Source organism: Mus musculus, chromosome 13 (assembly GCF_000001635.26).
Source record: "Mus musculus strain C57BL/6J chromosome 13, GRCm38.p6 C57BL/6J".
NCBI lineage: Eukaryota > Metazoa > Chordata > Mammalia > Rodentia > Muridae > Mus > Mus musculus.
Window position 1 is genome coordinate 70,231,210 of NC_000079.6, and position 17,527 is coordinate 70,248,736.

General features: G+C 45.6%; 1 long non-coding RNA gene across 1 annotated transcript; it reads left to right on the forward strand.

Moving 5' to 3' along the window:
* The first annotated feature begins 1,612 nt into the window (after positions 1-1,612).
* Positions 1,613-16,913, forward strand: 4930520P13Rik (RIKEN cDNA 4930520P13 gene). Its single transcript, NR_036596.1, has 4 exons — positions 1,613-1,712; positions 2,222-2,369; positions 13,469-13,536; positions 16,725-16,913. It is a non-coding gene; the product is annotated as an RIKEN cDNA 4930520P13 gene (long non-coding RNA).
* The last annotated feature ends 614 nt before the right edge of the window (positions 16,914-17,527 follow it).

Here is a 17,527-nt window from a genome sequence, read left to right on the forward strand (position 1 = left end):
CCGTAAAGATAGAGCAAATGGTCCTGCAGTATATTCAATGTAGGGTGGTGTTAATTCTGTTAGATCAAACGGTGCCCTGCTGGCGTCTGCTAGTGGAGAGATAAATCACGTTGTGGCTGGGGTCATCTCGGTAGAAGTAATAATACGTGTACTTGGCTACAAATCAGCATCCGTGGGATAAGTGGTCTATTAGTTGACCTGATAGAATGACCACCAATGTTACGCCTGCGAGCCTGAGCTACAGCACATGCATATTTAGGAGCTGAGACCCACTCCAGTCATAAAGCCCAGTAGACTGACGAGCTGAAAGTAGATAGGGCAAAATCTCATGGCTTACGTTTATTAGGAACGCAGCTATAAAAGGTGGAATCTATATAGTGCCATGGTAAGGACTAGGGTTGGGGCAGTTATAAAATATTGCATTGGTGATAGATTGAGGAGGGCCCCAGGGAACAGAGACAGTAGGCATATACCCCAATACTTTTGACTAAATTGAGGGGTGTTGTGGAAAGAAAATTTTAAATGATTAATCACTTCATTAAATTATGAAACAGTCCTCAGATATGTTCTTTCCTCCTGTCCAGGACTCAGAGACAAGATCATGCCTCTGCAATATTCCCCAGGCCAGCCAGGCATTTCCAGAAAACACAACTCCTAAATTTAAAGGATTGGTGAGTCTAGTGAAGAGTGGTTGGGGTCTGCAGTAAGTGGTAGCTTTAAACTTTAAATAAAGGTCTCAATTCCATTTCAAGTAGTCAAATGGAACTTGAAAGAATAAAGTACAATAAGAGAGGGGCACACACACACACACACACACACACACACACACACACACACACACATAGGGCAGCGGAAGTGGGGGAATAAAGGGAGTGGGAGAAAACCCCCGCATCCTACCAGAGTTCTGCCAGGGTTCCGGAGCTCTGGGAGGAGACTCTGAGGACTGCCGCAGGCTTTCCACACAGCCCCAGGTGGGTGTCTGGCTGTGGGAAGCCACAAACCCCAGCCCGCAGAGGGTGGACAGGGGCAGTCCGAAGTCCCTGGGCCTCATAGAGACCAGAGATAACAGGTTCTCAGTCTCGGGCATCCCAGAGGCCATTGGATGCCGAGGAAGAGCTGAGAACAAAGTGGGGGCCCTGGGGGTGGCTGGTCATTCCCCGGGGCAGAAAAGAGCAGAGGGCAGAGAAGGCCTTCTGGCGGGAGGTTAGACGCAGCTCTTTAGGTGAAAGCCTATTCCATCATTCAAGCGGGCCTTGATGAGCGGAGACAGTCTATGGTTTTAAAGTTTTATTGTAGAAAGGCAGAGAAAAGAGAGAAGATAAAAGAGAGAGGCCGGTCATGGCCACATGGAGAGAAGGGAGGAAGGGAAAGAGAGAAGGAGGGCTAGAGATGAGAGTAAGACAGGTGAGAGCTAAAGAGAGAGAGGAGGGGCGAAGCTCCTTTTATAGTTGGCTGGGCTACCTTGCTGCTGCCAGGTGATTGTGGGGAGGAGCATACCTGGCTATTGTTAGGTAACTGTGGAGGTGGAGTCTAGCCAGAATGCCAGAAGCTTGGGGCTTTGTGTGACTTACAGTCACAGAAGTATGGATTTGGGGGCTCTGTGGTGTCGGGCATCTGTCTTGGGAACGTGGCTCACTGTTCCGTCCCTTGTAGAGTTTTCTACTGGATCTTTGGAGCACGCCTTGCTCAACCAAAACAGGCTGCCTTTCAAGGTCCATTCCCGACTCCTGGACACTCCATCCCCCCCCCACTGCCCCCCGCCCACAGGTAGAGGGGAGAAGGGGAGAGAGACAGGGACAGAGATTGGGGCTTGAGGAGAGATTAATTAGCAGCCATTTTAATAGATGGGAACAGACAGGTGAGAATGGCTGAGAACTCTCTACTTTCATGACGCAGCAGCCCCATCTTACCTACCCACCCTCTCTTTCCAGTCTGGGGATTGATGTGAATTACCCTGGGATCATCAGTAAGCTCAGAGGCAACACACGGAGAAGGGAGGGTGGAGTTTTAAATCCTACTAGGCAGGAAGGGCAAGCTGCAGACCCGTGCTGAGGATTCTGTCCTGTCTTTTGGGGAGTGAGTGTCCTTACAGAGTCCACAGACTGCCCTAGTTAGGAAGGTACAGAATGGCACTGTGGACTTCAGACAAGCAAGGTTACAGATGAAATTAATTTACGGACATTTGGCCCTTGTGGCTTGCTGTATATATGTCATTCTCTAGAACCTTCCATAATTCTCTGTGGAGAACTCAGAGGCGTCCTTTCACACAAGATGTCAATGACAGGCACAGCCGATGCATGCTGGATACTGCAGAGCAAGGACATTCTCCTCAAAAGGTCTCAGCTCACCACCCATCGGGCCACACTAAGGTTTGTGTGTCCTGTCTGTCTCCTTCCAGAAGCAAACGGCTATGGCACAGTGTAAGGAGAAAGCTGATAAAGAACAGACTTTTAGCATGAAAAATGGCTTCTTGCACTAATGATTCCACTATTACTTTATGAATCACAGTTAAAAGCTAATGTGGGGCTGAATAACTGTCTATAGTTCAAGGGGGAAAAATATAAGAAATTCCCCCAGAATATTTCTTCCTGTTGCTGTTTTGTCAGATTTAAAGAACAAAGAAATGTCCTTCCATTCTGCTTTACCTCAAGGAACCAAGAGACAAGAGAGAGTCCTGGTTGCCCTGTGTGCCTTTGACCTGCCTGACAGGCTAGTTTGCTCCTGGTGACACACTTATTGCTAAGAACAGCTAGAATGGCGGTGGGTCGGGGCAGGGATATGGATCTGCTTGGGTTAGGATTCGATTCTAGGGATTGGAAAATTGCGAGTGAAACAAAAGCACAGCAGGGACCCAGTTAGGGGGAGGAGGTCCTGTCAGGACACTGGCTGTGTGCCCACCATACCAGAATGACCCTTCAGACTCCAAATTTCTCTCCTTTCCGGTGCCCAGGAGGAAGCTGTCAGGCTGGATGCATTGGGACTCCTTTCAAGTATCTTCAGGCCTGGCTCTCCCAGGCAAGCGGGGTTTGACCAGGCCTTCAGATGCACCCTGGGCAGATTTGATACTCGTCGTTAGCCTACCCAAACATCATTAAGGACTGGGTATCCTACTCAGGTGGGGGTTTGACCAGGTCTGTAAATGCAGCCTGGGCAGGTCCCGGACTCCCTGGGAAGTTGAGCTGGGCAGAGGAAAGGCAGGCCTGCTATTTGCATGCCAATTAGTGCTTCTTATGAGGAACGGTCTGGGCTGACTCGGGTCCAGGGAAGGTGCCCACGGCACAGCACTGATTGGCACAGGCTAAAGCCAATTCTGACGGCAAACGGCTGGCAGATGCCACCAGCGCCATGACACACACAGTGCAGTGACACACACAGCCAGAGCCTCGACAGATCTCTGCGCTCTCGCTCTCCCTCTACTGGTTGGAACCGGTGCTGCGCTCTGTGCTTGAGGGACCCACAGGATTCCTGCAGAGAGCCTGAACACTGCTGGGCAAATGTCTGGGGAGGTGGTGTTTAATTGGGTGTCTTTGCATTCTGTCCGTTCAGTTGCTGCCACGAGCAATCCTGGAGGGCTTCTGAAAATAGTCTATTCAGAACTCCTACATGTTAAGGATTCTTTTCCTATGGCTGTAGCTGATGGTCCCTGAGCCTAGATGTCATGGCCCGAAGAAAGCCAAGGGAGTGGGTGCTGAAGGGTTAACGTGTACATGGAATAGGGAGCCAAAGACTAAACACTGATACCCACAGATCCTCAGACTCCTGCCTGGAGATCACAGACTACCAAGCCTATACATGCTCCATTCCTGAGACTGGCACTTCCAGTCCAGTAGAAAGCAGAAACCACACAAAACATCACTTCCCTATGACCATAGTGAGATCTCAGCACAATGGAACTCTTCTCTCCAGCAACCTCCTCAGACCCAGTCTGCAGATCTTCAGAGCCATGCAAGGTCTATCCTGCTGCTTGCCTGGACTGGTACCCACAGTTGAAGAGTACTTGTACCTCACTCTTTGATGAGGGGAAGGGGGTGTTGCTAGCTATGGAGTATTCTCTTCCACAGCACTCATCCACCTATGAGCTAGGCCAGTCCTTGGATTTTATCTTTATCTATAGTCAGGGAACCCTGAACACTGAACTGATAGTTAGACCCATTACTTGTGATTCTGTCCATGAATACCCAGTTCAGATAACCTTCCTGGGGGAGACAGTGTTGGCTTTTCCTACCATAGGATACTAGACTCAAAAGTTCTTTGCTGACTATAAATCTGGACTTCAACAATTGTCAGAAGCAATATGAGTGGCACCTTGTAGACAAGGATAGTGAAGTGAGAAGGTGACGAAGGGAGACATGGACTCCCCAGACGTTCCCAAGTATGGGAGAAGAACAACCATAGCCATGCGGGTAAAGTAAAGCATGGTTTTGACCACTGGATGCTCCAGAATGGAAAAACAGTGCTTCCTTGGGGTTTCAGGAAAGACAATGTCTTAATCAATATTCTATTGCTGCGAGAGATGTGATGACCATGGTAACTCTTATAAAAGAAAGCATTCAATTGGAGGCTGGCTGACAGGAGGTTCAGAGGCTTTAGCCCATTGTTATCATAGTGGGGACCATGACAGCATCCAGGCAGACATGGTGCAGGAGAAGGAGCTGAAAGCTACATCTAAAGGCAGGGAAGGAGATCTTACTGTGAGCCTTACGTGGGTCTTTGAAGCCTCAAAGCCTAAGTCCAGTGAAACATTTCCTCCAAAAGCCATATCTCTTAATCCTTTCAAACAAAGCATGACTACACATTCAAATGTATGAGCCCATGAGGCCATTTTATACAACCACATTCAGTGAGAATAAACCCTGAGAAGAGGCTGGCCCAAACTCTGAGCCACATTTGAGATTACCTGGGATAGAGCAATGGTAGTAGCTCCCAGTCATACCTGTTTGCTAAGAATGGGATCCAGAGTCACACCAGCCTGTGGCCCTAAGCAAGCATCCATCAAGTGGAGAGACTGGTATTTCCCCCATCTGCCTCCTGGTTCCACTTAGTATCCAGACACGAAGAACACTTGTCCAGCTCTGTCAGCCCTGCGCAGATCAGGGTTTGGGTAGCCAAGGGAGCCTCTACTGACACAGCTAGGCACATCTGGGCTAGCAGGACTGCCTGTGGGGCAGGCAGCAACTGCAGCGCACATCAGCCCTAGAAGCATGGCGTCCTTTTGGCCATCCCCTCATGTTTTTCTAAGGCCATACACTTCAAATGACAGGTACCACACAGTTTTAAAATGTCACTCTATCATCATGGTTAAGGGAGAGGAGCAAGTTTTAGCTAATAAGAAAAAAAAATCAAGGCAGAACGTATTATGGATTCCTCGTCCAATTTCAACTTAGACCTGTCTGACAATTATCACCGAATGAGAAGGAAAATCAAACCAGAGGAAGGGAATCTGGCGTATTGACTTGGTGTCCTCTGGGGACCTTTGCAAGAGAGTAAGCTGGCATTCTCCCTCCATTTTATATTTCTGTCAGTCTTGACTGTTTTTGGTGATGTTCTCTGCCCCTTCATAATCCCATACTCATGGGTCAGCTTCCAGGAGGGTGTGCTGTCTTTGGGGGAAACTCACCTGTAATCTCTTGTATCAGTCTTGATTGTGAGAAAAAAAAAAGACAAAGTTATCATTTCCTGAACCAACGGACACAGGTTGTTTTATCTTTTGTGCTATACAGTGGAGCAAGTCTCTGGGGATGTGAAGACAGAGTCAAGGTTGACAGTGAGTGAATGTCAAGAGTTAACTATTCACAAGCCTAGCACCAACGGGGAGACAAATGTGTTCAAATGTCAGAGCCCACGGGACACATTCTCTTTCAAACTACCACAGAAACCCCTCTAGGAGGGAACCCATGGGAAGATACGGTTTATTTGACTTAAGATTCTAAGCTACCGTGGGTCATTTAGGGGAAGTGAGGGCAGAAACTCAAGTAGTCAGTCACATCATATCCATAATCAAAGATAATAAATGTATCCTTCCTTGTGACTTTCTTAACCCTTATACAATTTAAGGCCTAACTTTAAAACTAGCACCACCCTCACTGGTCTGGGTCTTCCTATCTCAACTAACAACCAAGACTGTTCCCCACAGACACGCCCACTGGCTAACCTGGTCTAGAAAATTCTTCACTGAGACTCTCTTCCCTGGTAATGCTGGGTTGTGTCGAGTTGGCAGTTAAAACCAGCCAGCATAGAACTCTCGAACCACTTTCTCTCTGTCCTGTAGTAATTATTTTCTATTCCTGTCACTGTGGACTTCCTGTCTTCATAAATAAAACACACTGGAAATATAATATCCGATCCAATTACGACTCCCACAATTCAATACCTCTATCCCTTTTTCAGTATGCAGGGTGAGGGCTACAGAAACCAATGCTGCTTCTGTGAGCTGCAAGGCCTGTCAGTTACTCCTCGGCTCCCTAGTGCAATCATGTTCCTGATGCTGTAGCTCACCTCCACAATGGAGATATATTGGATGAGCCAAGTCCAACCTTGACATTGGCTTCCAAGACCTATTACAGTGTGACCATGCTTCCCTTGCTGGTCCCGTGGGACATCTCAGGAGTGCCTGACCCACTGCTTCCCTCGTGTGTGCCTCTTGCCTTGGTTGCAGACTGAGTACAGCTCAATCTTCCTGGTGTACAGAGTTGGGTGTGCAGGAGGGGTGGGGAATTGAATCGCAAGGACAGAGAGTATGAGATGCCTGTCCTCTATAACCCATACCTCAGTGTCTTCTGTGGACTAGGAAGTATGCATTGGTTAACAAAGCAAATGAATAGATGAGTGACTACATGAAAGGAGCTAAACCCAACGAGCATTTGAGTTTCACAGTGATAAACATGGTCATCAATGCATCCTTGGTTTCATTTGTAATCCGTTACAAAGCTATGTCTGACGATATTCAAAAAGGAATTTATAATGTGCCTACTGCAGCCATGACTCCCCACCATTGGTAAATGCTTTCAGACGTTGATGCTCAAAGTTATTTTTCCCCAATTTTTTTTTATAAGAAAACCATTAGACAATTCTTGTTTCATACGATATTTTATTTCAACATTTTGAAAGACATTGATCTTTATAGACTCTAAAGTGATGTTTTTTCTTGCAAATAATCTGTGACTTTTTAATCAAGAAGACTTCAAGTGAGAAGGGATCTATTTTCTCTTCCTTTCCTATTTATATATTCACCTTTTGTGTCACACATGCACATACACACTTTATCAATTAAATAGATCAATGTGAAACTATTTCAACATTTTCCATTGTACTATAAGTCACAAGCTTTTCTGTGTTTAAAGCAAATTTTATTCCATCATAGTGTGAGGTTGATCTTGTCAATACTGTTTGGGTATTTAAAGCAATTTCTGTCTTCTCTTTTATTACGTCAATCCATATGTGTCAAGAAGTTTTGTAGGCCTTGGGCATCACTTAAGTCAAACTGCATTGTACTCATAAAAAAGAAACTGACGATATAAAAGAAACCAGCGATAAATGAGAGAAATGAGATGCACTGTGATTTAAATGCTATGTCTTAGGAGAAAGATCCTAGAAAAAGCCAGGCCGAGTGGGCTGAACATCGAAGTTGTTGGTCAAGGAAGAACTGGAGAAGTTAACATTTGAGTATGGATCAGGGTGTTTTAGGGATGTGTTTTCATGAGGAGTGTTCCAGTTAGGGATCCCTGATGTGTCCTGGTCCCATCCCACTGGACTTCCTTCATGCCCCTCCTCCCTACCCATTACTCACAGCTTCATGCCCCTCCTCCCTACCCATCACTCACAGCTTCATGCCCCTCCTCCCTACCCATCACTCACAGCTTCATGCCCCTCCTCCCTACCCATCATTCACAGCTTCATGCCCCTCCTCCCTGTCCATCATTCACAATTTCATGTCCCCTCCCATCCTCCACTGTTCATCACTCACAACTTTCATTTACAGATTCTTGGCTTGTTATCCTGTCCCAGCCAGACGATGTGTGTGAACAACTGGGTGTCCCAGGATTACCCTGCTTACAGGGACTTTGCTAGTCAGATTGATGGTCCAGGCAGGTTCTCTTACAATGCCATCATCTTCTCTGATAGCACAGTCAGCTCCCACTGGTTCCGAGCAAGAGACCAGAGGCACTGCCCAGATGGATGCTCCTGCCCCTGGGCAGCCAACTCATAGGTGTTATTTAATCTCCGAATGAGACAGTTTCTGCAATGCTCGGTATAACCCATCATTTAAATCACATGAACATTTTAAATGAAGCAAACTTCAGTTCACTCTGAGATGTGAGTGGGAAGGATACCAAGGGAAGCATACCATGTCACCTCCTTGTCACCTGGCTCATCTATTCAAAATGCATTCCCACTCCAGGAGAAGAAATCAAACCTCTAATTCCATTGTCAAAGCTCTATTTTTCAAAAGAGGAAGAAGGTAGATGCCACTGATATTTAATGCCAACCATTTACTTTTAGGTTTTAAATAACTGTTGGATTAAATGCTAAACCTTCATGCTATAAGACCACTCTTTGAGCCCTTCCCCTGCCCTTGCATATGCTCTACAACATACACTTCCATAAGAGTGACCCCTCTGTGCTTGCTCTTGCACCGAGAAGCCACAACCTGCTTCATGGAAGCTGGTTACCCTTCTTGTTTGAGACAGGATCTGACTATGTAGCCTAATCCTCTGAGTGCTGGTGTTGAGTGTATGCAACCTTACACCCAGAGTTTGTTCTACTTTTGTACACTTGCTGCAAGACTTGGGCCCCTCCTAAAGCAGAAACCCCGTGAGGTCCCAGAATACTTAGGTTAAAGCAGGGCCACCACCTCCAGTGCTGATGTTACAACATCTGCAATGGTGTCAGGCATTAGCCCTCATCATTGAGTGACCCTCACTGTCTCCTGGGACCCCTAAGGTTCAGATTAGGGGTCCCAGGAGACAGTGGGACCTGCCCATGGAGCCACAAGACAAGGAGATCTCGCTGGGTAAGGGAGGAGACAGGAAATGAAAGGAGAGTCAGTGGCTGATGGTTTACCTCAGACAGCAGAGTCAGGAATGATGAGAGAGGACTTGGGCCCCATCCAACAGCACCATACTGTCATATACAGTCCCATACAGTACATACAGTCTACATAACTCGCACAGTGGCCAACATCAAATGTTAGGACTTCCAACTAAGGGTGAAGAAAGTAACTGGAAGAGAGGAGTCCTGCAGTACTTGCCTTCTCTTAACTTTCTGAGTGAGAGTCAGAAGTTACATCAAATAGGCAGATATAATCAATGTCAGAGCATGCACAGGAAGAAATAGTCACGGCCAGTTACCAGCCGCCTCTTAGAATACTTTCCTCCATCGTGGAGAGCCACAGATCGGTGACAACTTTCGCTGAGCACAAAAGCAGGAGCCTTAGCCCAGTGCTTTCCTTGCCCATTCCTGACAGGGTCACACACAATCATGGATTTTGAGAAAGGAAAGGAAGACTTAAACAAATGGAGGTCACAAGAGGGAAAATAGAACTAGGCGTTGCTTGTGCTCACCCTGCCCCAGGACTTCTCCAGTCTTCTGGGGACACAGACGTGTGCAGAGCTCATCCCATTCAAGATCCACAGAACTAAATAACTCCATACCTGAACGACATCATCCACAGGGAGCTGAAATGGTCAGAGAGACCCTGTTTTATGAGGCTCATTCTGACATACAGAGCTCATCTCTTGGGTGTCTGTGGGCACACATAAACAAATGTCAAAGGTCGGCCTCCGGACAAAGTCATTTCTGAATGGGCACAGATCAAAGCAAGAAGACATGAGCAGTCCTTGCACACAGGGAAGGTCACAAGTCTCTAATGTCAAGGGTGTGACAGATGTCAGCATCAGAAATGACAAACACATCTTTGAAGACTGAACTGAGATTCAATTTGTCACCAATGGGCAACAAATATCCATCACACTGCTTAAGATAAGAGTGGGCAATTCGGGCTCTCAGGAAGAAAAAAAGCAGACAGTGTTAGTTCCTTCTCCTTCGTGGTTCAAGCGCACTTTGCACCAAATAATATTTTGTGTGACTACAGGGTTTCTGTGTAAGTTATCACAGAAAGAAAGCACATTAAGTCCAAAGTAAAAAAGAAATCTGTTAATACATTCAATTTTATGCTTTATAGATCGGTTGACACAAAAAGGTGTTCAGGAGAAGGTGGTAGGTTGGCAGCGTCTGGACTTGCAGAGCTGAGGAGACATAAGTCCTGAAAGGCAGCGACCTGCACCCTGACCTTGCCATAGGAAGCTGTCTTAGTCAGGGTTGCTATTCCTGCACAAACATCATGACCAAGAGCAAGTTGGGGAGGAAAGGGTTTATTTGGCTTACACTTCCATACTGCTGTTCACCACCAAGGAAGTCAGGACTGGAACTCAAGCAGGTCAGGAAGTAGGAGCTGATGCAGAGGTCATGGAGGGATGTTACTTACTGGTTTGCTTCCCCTGGCTTGCTTAGCCTGCTCTCTTATAGAACCAAGACTACCAGCCCAGAGATGGTCCAACCCACAAGGGGCCTTTCCCCCTTGATCACTAATTGAGAAAATGCCTTACAGTTGGATCTCATGGAGGCATTTTCTCAACTGAAGCTCCTTTTTCTGTGATAACTCCAGCTGTGTCAAGTTGACACAAAACTAGCCAGTACAATTGACCCCTTGTCAACTTGACACACAAACACATCACTAGTAAGCCTCAACCCTTAATTTCTTAATCATCTCCAGGATCTAAACAGCTTTGAAAGTTCCACAGTCTTTACATATTAAAAGTCAATCCCTTTAAAATGTCCAATATCTTTTAAAATCCAAAGTCTTTTTACAATTTAAAGTCTCTTAACTGTGGGATCCACTAAAATATTTTCTTTCTTCAAGAGGGAAAATATCAGGGCACAGTCACAATCAAAAACAAAAATCAATCTCCAACCATCCAATGTCTGGGATCCAACTCACGATCTTCTGGGCTCCTCCAAGGGCTTGGGTCACTTCTCCAGCCAGGCCCTTTGTAGCACACGCGTCATCCTCTAGACTCCAGATGCCTGTACTCCACTGCTGCTGCTCCTGGTGGTCATCTCATGGTACTGGCATCTCTAAAACACTGCATGACCCCTTCAGTCCTGGGCTATCAATTGCAACTGAGGCTGCACCTTCACCAATGGCCTTCCATGGCCTCTCACAGTGCCGAGCCTCAGCTGCTCTGCGTGACCACTTCATGCCTTCAAAACCAGTACTACCTGGGTGACCCTTACACATTAGCAAGTCCCGCTGCAGCAGGAGTACAACCTTGGCTATCTCTGGAACACAGCCTCTTTGTGTTTTCAGAAAACACTTCCCAGAAGATGTCACCTCAATGATGCTGGTCTCTTCTTAATCACCGCTAATTTCTTAGCTCCAGCTAACCAGCATCAATAGTCCCAGTAATGCAAAGATTTTGCTTTAGTAGTTCTGGTATCTTGTTAATCACAGCTGACTATTCAGCCCCAGCTAACCAGAACCACAGAATAGTCAAACTCCAAAATAGCAATGGCCCTGAAAAGTCTTTAATTTTCCCTCTGAAATTTCACAAGCCAGGCTTCCATCTTCTGCACTGTTCTCAACATTATCTTCCAAGCTCCTACACAACATCTGACAGAGCTCTTAACACCGAATGGATCTTCTAGCCCAAAGTTCCAAAGTCCTTCCACAGTCCTCCCCAAAACATGGTCAGGTTGTCACAGGAATACCTGCTGGTACCAATTTGTCTTAGTCAGGGTTTCTATTCCTGCACAAACATCATGACCAAGAAGCAAGTTGGGGAGGAAAGGGTTTATTTGGCTTACACTTCCATACTGCTGTTCACCACCAAGGAAGTCAGGACTGGAACTCAAGCAGGAGCTGATGCAGAGCCATGGAGGGATGTTCTTTACTGGCTTGCCACCCCTGGCTTGCTCAACCTGCTCTCTTATAGAACCCAAGACTATCAGCCCAGAGATGGTCCCACCCACAAGGGGCCTTCCCCCCTTGATCACTAATTGAGAAAATGCCTTACGGTTGGATCTCATGGAGGCATTTCCTCAACTGAAGCTCCTTTTTCTGTGATAACTCCAGCTGTGTCAAGTTGACACAAAACTAGCCAGTACAGAAGCCCAAAGAACAGCTTTCTCCTTTTCTCCCAGGAAGAGAATTTGCAGTTATTCAACTATAGATTCCTCATTCAGTGACTTCTTGGTTGATTTACTTAGCCTGAGTTGGAGGTACACACTGTTGGGAACTTTTCTGACTATGGTAAACTTATTGCCAGAGAGACAATACTGACTGGCTTCTGCCACCTTCCAATGCAGTCGTAATTTCCAAAATAAGCATGAGACTAAATGCATTTTGCAGAAAGCTACTTCATGTGGTTGAATGAAAAATGTCTCTCTCACATGAACCAAATAAAGAGGAGGCATTTATACAAAGGGGCGGTATCAATATGTAAGGAGTTGTTAAGAAGGGTGAGTGACAGAAAAAGCCACACACAGAACAGGCCAATTCAGGACTTATCTTCTAATGAAATATTAATGCCCTAACCTGTCAGGAGTGTGGACATCTTAAGACAATTCCATTCTCTATGGGCCAGCTGTTTTGACCAGAGGGTGCCAACAGTCTTGAGCCCAAGCATATTGCTATAGGTTATTGCCAGAAATGTGGACGATCCCTGAGGAATTGCCAATTAATGGCGCAGTAGCTGTAAGAGTCAGAAGTGTAACAGCAGGCCCCTGTACTGTGCAGCTCTCAGGCTTCTGTGTTGTTGTGACATGTGATTATGAAAGAAATGCTTAGGGAATGTCCTCACTACTCATTACAAATTCCTATAAAGCCAGATTGAGTTAAGCATCTGTCAGCAAATGAGTTAGATTCACCCAAATCCAGCCTCTACGTCAACTATATATTTAGTTTTACAGTATATTGAAAATTCAGGGGGTAAATTATACATAAATATGTACAGAATCCCAACACTGATTTAGGATTATAGTTCTCAAATATCTATATAATATGAATCATGGTGTATATTTGTGCTGTTTCCTCCTCTAATGTTCATATCCATATCAACACTCTTGTGCCATTCTGAATTCAAGAGTGAACATAAAGGAGTTTATGATGGAATAATGGGAACCTACATTCAGACACATACAGTATCAAAAAGACCCTAGTGTTTAGATGTCAAAGTTGCTTTGCCAAATGGAATGTGGGGAGAGATTCCCAAAGGAAAGATTATAACTAAGAAAATGTCCTATGTCTCCTAAAGTATGAACTGGTGTTTCAGTCATATCGATCAATGGGTGAGTCCTGAAGACAAAAATTTTTATCTCATTGATTCAATGACAACAGAATAAATACAAAGACACTTGACCTTACTAGCAAGCAGTAACACTGTAAAATATATTTTGTTATTTCTCTTTGAAGCCACAGAAGAGATAGCAGCGTGTTGGGAACCAGGAAGAAGGTCAAAGAATCAGAAGAAAATACCCAAGGTTAGCCCCACATTTCTGACTTTCTTCCTTCTGGGAAAAATTGCTGGTGTATTTGGCGGGGGGGGGGGGGTGGGTGGGTATTGGGGGCGGGGAGACCAAGGATCACAGCAGTGGCTTAGGCATCCCTGTAGGTTCAAGCCATGCTTCCAGGGGTCAGGAGGAATTCCATCTTCTAAGATGGGAACCTGAAGAGAGACCCGTGGAGAATCTCTTGAAGCCATTCCAGTTTATACGGAGGGGAAGTGAGCTTTAGGTAATCATCGTCCCTGGATAAAATCTGGAATTACTGTCTCTTCAGGCTATTTGCCAGAAGCAGTTGGAGATACTCTTTGAAAGACGACATTCACTTAGTGATCAAATTATTTCTGGGTTATTTATTATCAATTTCCAGCACTCAATCATAGGCAACCATGCAGAGAAGGGGAAAACAACACATTGTAAAAGTGACAGGCCATGGAATCAGACTCAGGGGACTGGGGTAACAGAGCTGTGTGGCTTGGAAGTGAGTGTAAATATGCTCAGCATGTTTAGAAATGAAGAGGTAAGACTGAGTGCTTCGGTTGAAAAATGAGACTATAGAACAGCTGTGAAGGAATTTTGATCTGCAAAACAATGGAAGTGGGAGCCAAATAGGTGTGCTTTGTTGGAAGAGACACAGATGAATTCAAAATTATAAACTGCAAAGCAGAAGAGAAGAAATGCCCAGGAACGTGATTAGAAATGTTGGCAAACACAGGGTGCAGGGTAGATGTTACTGTTGGGATGTAAAAATGCCTTGCACAGGCTCACATATTTAGATATTTGGTCCCTAGATTCTATGCTCTTTTGAGAGACTGCAGAATCACCAGGAAGCAGAGGCTAGGTGGAGCAAATGAATTACCTAGGTGGTACTGACTTTGAAGGTATGAAGAGGTCATGGAGAGCAGCTGAGGTCTGGCACTGTGAGAGGACATGAAAGGCCATTCATGAAGATGCAGCCTCAGTTACAGTTGATGTCCTAGGACTGAAGGGGCCATGCAAAGAAGTTGAGGCTTGGCACCATGAAGAGGCAATGAGAAGTTATTGGTGAATCCTAGTTTCAGCAGAAGACCATAGTATATTGGAGATGCCAGTACATGGGATGATCACCAGGAACAGCAGCAGCAGTGGAGTGGAATTAACCAGAGCTAAGAGTACTACAGAGGGCAGAACTGGAGATGGGCCTTTTGTAGTAGCCTAGAAGATCATGTGTGGACCCCAGACATTGGTATAAACAGCTGTAAAAATTAGGTTGCCTTGGAGACCCCAAAATGTTTGAGGTGCCAGAGCTGTGGGCTATCTGCTGAGGAAAGCTGCTAACAGGGAGTGGAACCAGCCCGGGAGAAAGAAGTTTGTTGCAGTTAACAAAGATCTGAAGAGTGCTCTGACATTAGACATGGAGATTCAGACTTTGGAGTTTGCCCAGCTGGTTTCCTATCTTGCTTTGGAGATTACAGGTAAGTGATTGGATGAATCTCAAAAGAGACTTTGAGCTTATGAGTTTTAACGTTATTGATACTGCTATACACTATGAGGACTTCAGAAGTTGGACTAAATGTGTTTTGCATTATGCTATGTTTAGGTATGGCCCCCATAGGCTCATATGTTTGAAAAAGCCTATGGAGGCCAGGGAGTGGAATGTGATGGTTTCTATATGCTCAGCTCCAGGAGTGACACTATTAGAAAGTGTGGCTCTGTTGGAGTATATGTGTCACTGTAGGTGTAGGCTTTAACATCCTCATTCTAGCTGCCTGGAAGCCAGTATTCTGCTAGCAGCCTTCAGATGAAGATGTAGAACTCTCAGTTCCTCCTGTATTATGCCTGCCTGAGTGCTACCATGTTCCTGCCCTTATGATAATGGACTGAACCTCTGAACCTGTAAACCAGGCTCAATTAATGTTGTCCTTTTGAGTTGCCTTGGTCATGGTGTCTGTTCACAGCAGTAAAACCCTAACTGAGAGAGTTTGTTCCCTTTCCACATTTGGCTCCTGTGACTGACAGCTCTACCTTGGAAGATTGGTTCATCTGCGTTTTCCCCACATACACAGGAATTTAAAAACCTGGACATACTGTAAAGATTTCTCCATCTGGAGGAATAGGAATGAATTCACCAAGCTCATCTTGGGCTCTGTAGGACATTTCACCAGAACTGCTCTTGGCACATTTTAGCCTGTCTTTTGGACTCTAGAGTCTCTCAAATGGTGTCAGCTTTCTTCAGCTTGGTAAGGGAATTCATTCCTATTCCTCCAGATGTAGAAATCTTTAGAGCATTCCAGGTTTTTTAATACCCTTGTATGTTACAAGTAGGAACCTGTGCAGGCAGGTACCTAGGTAAACTACTATCACAGAAAGTTGAACCTGTGTCTCAGTGTACTTTAAAAACTAGACTCCACCTATAAGAACTACTGAAGGCATATTCCAGACATCTCACTGATGGTTGAGATGTCTGTATGGTAGCCCACGACAAATCAAGTATCCCCATGAAGAATATGCTGAATCAGCCCATGGGCTCGTGTCGCTTTGAGTGACAATTAGTAGTTCATATGCAGAGTTAACCTTCTGGTCTTCTGGACTACTTGGACTTGAGGTAAGTTTAACTGTTTCATGGATTGGAGATGACTGAGGACCAACACAGAGGAGACAAGAGTTTCTTTGCGGGTTGGCAAGCCTTGAAGTTCCCTGTTTCACCATTCTACCATGCCTGTTCTCTTGAGGTGCTATATGTTCACCAGTGGGGAATAAGGCTGTCTTAGTTAGGGTTTCCATTGCTGTGTAGAGACACATGATGGTAACTCTTTAAAGGACAACATTTTATTGGGGCTGGCTTGCAGGTTCAGAGGCTCAGTCCAGTATCATCAAGGCAGGAACACAGCAGCATCCAGGTAGGCATGGTGCTGAGAGCTCTACATCTTTATCTGAAGGCTGCTAGGAGAAGACTGGTTTCTAGGTAGCTAGGATGAGGGTCTTAAAGCCGATACCCACATGACACATGTGCTCCAACAAGTCCACACCTGCAAACAATGCCACCCCCTGGGCCAAGCATATTCAAACCACCAAAGATTCTACCTGAAGAGGAAATGTCAGTGAGCTCTGGTCCCAGTGGTTGGGACTGTAGTAAAGGGAAGGAAACATAGAGACCAACACTGACATGCTCAGATGTTTTCTTTCAGACGAGAGGAGAAGATGCCTCTGGAAGCGGACTTCAAGTATCCTGTAGTGTAAGAGGCTGACCTTCCAGTGACAATGGTGATCTCAGTTCTTCTGGCTTACTCTCACCACAGTGTGCTCCTTCATCATGGAGATGTCTGTCTTGAGTCCCTGCATGGGTCTCCTCTCAAGGACAATATGCTGACTCAGTCCATGGGCTTGTGTCGCTTTGAGTGATAATTAGTAGTTCATATGCAGAGTTAACCTTCTGGTCTTCTGGATTCAAATCAAGGGCTCAGCTGGGATGGCTGCGACCTGGAGGGGATGCAGCATCTTGTTAGGTTTGTCAGATTGTAATGGTTGGAGCCTAGGCTGACCTAAGAGAGCACTCCCAAGGTCATTCACATGGATGCTAAGCAGATCTCACTGCCCTAAGCCATTGGATGCTGAGTTCACAGCCCTAAGCTGTTTCCTTGCATGTGACCATGCTCAAACGGCTACACTCTGAAATGTCAGTACTATCTTTGGCAGGGGCAAGACTGAGAGTTGCCACTCTCAGCAAACTGTTAAGAGAATTGTTGAATACTGGGAAGGAAAGAAAGCTTTTCCTCTTGCCCCTACTATGACAAAGGTAATAACAAAATTAAAACTTTTTTTTAATACATGTCCCCATATCCTTGGGTTCCCCTGACCCTTCTCCGATGAGGTTAGTGTCTAACCCAGGGCCTTATGCATGTTGACAACCCTTTACCACTGGGCTACATTTCCATCCCCAATGCATTTCGTTTCTTTCCTCTCTCTCTCTCTCTTTTTTGTTCTTTCATTC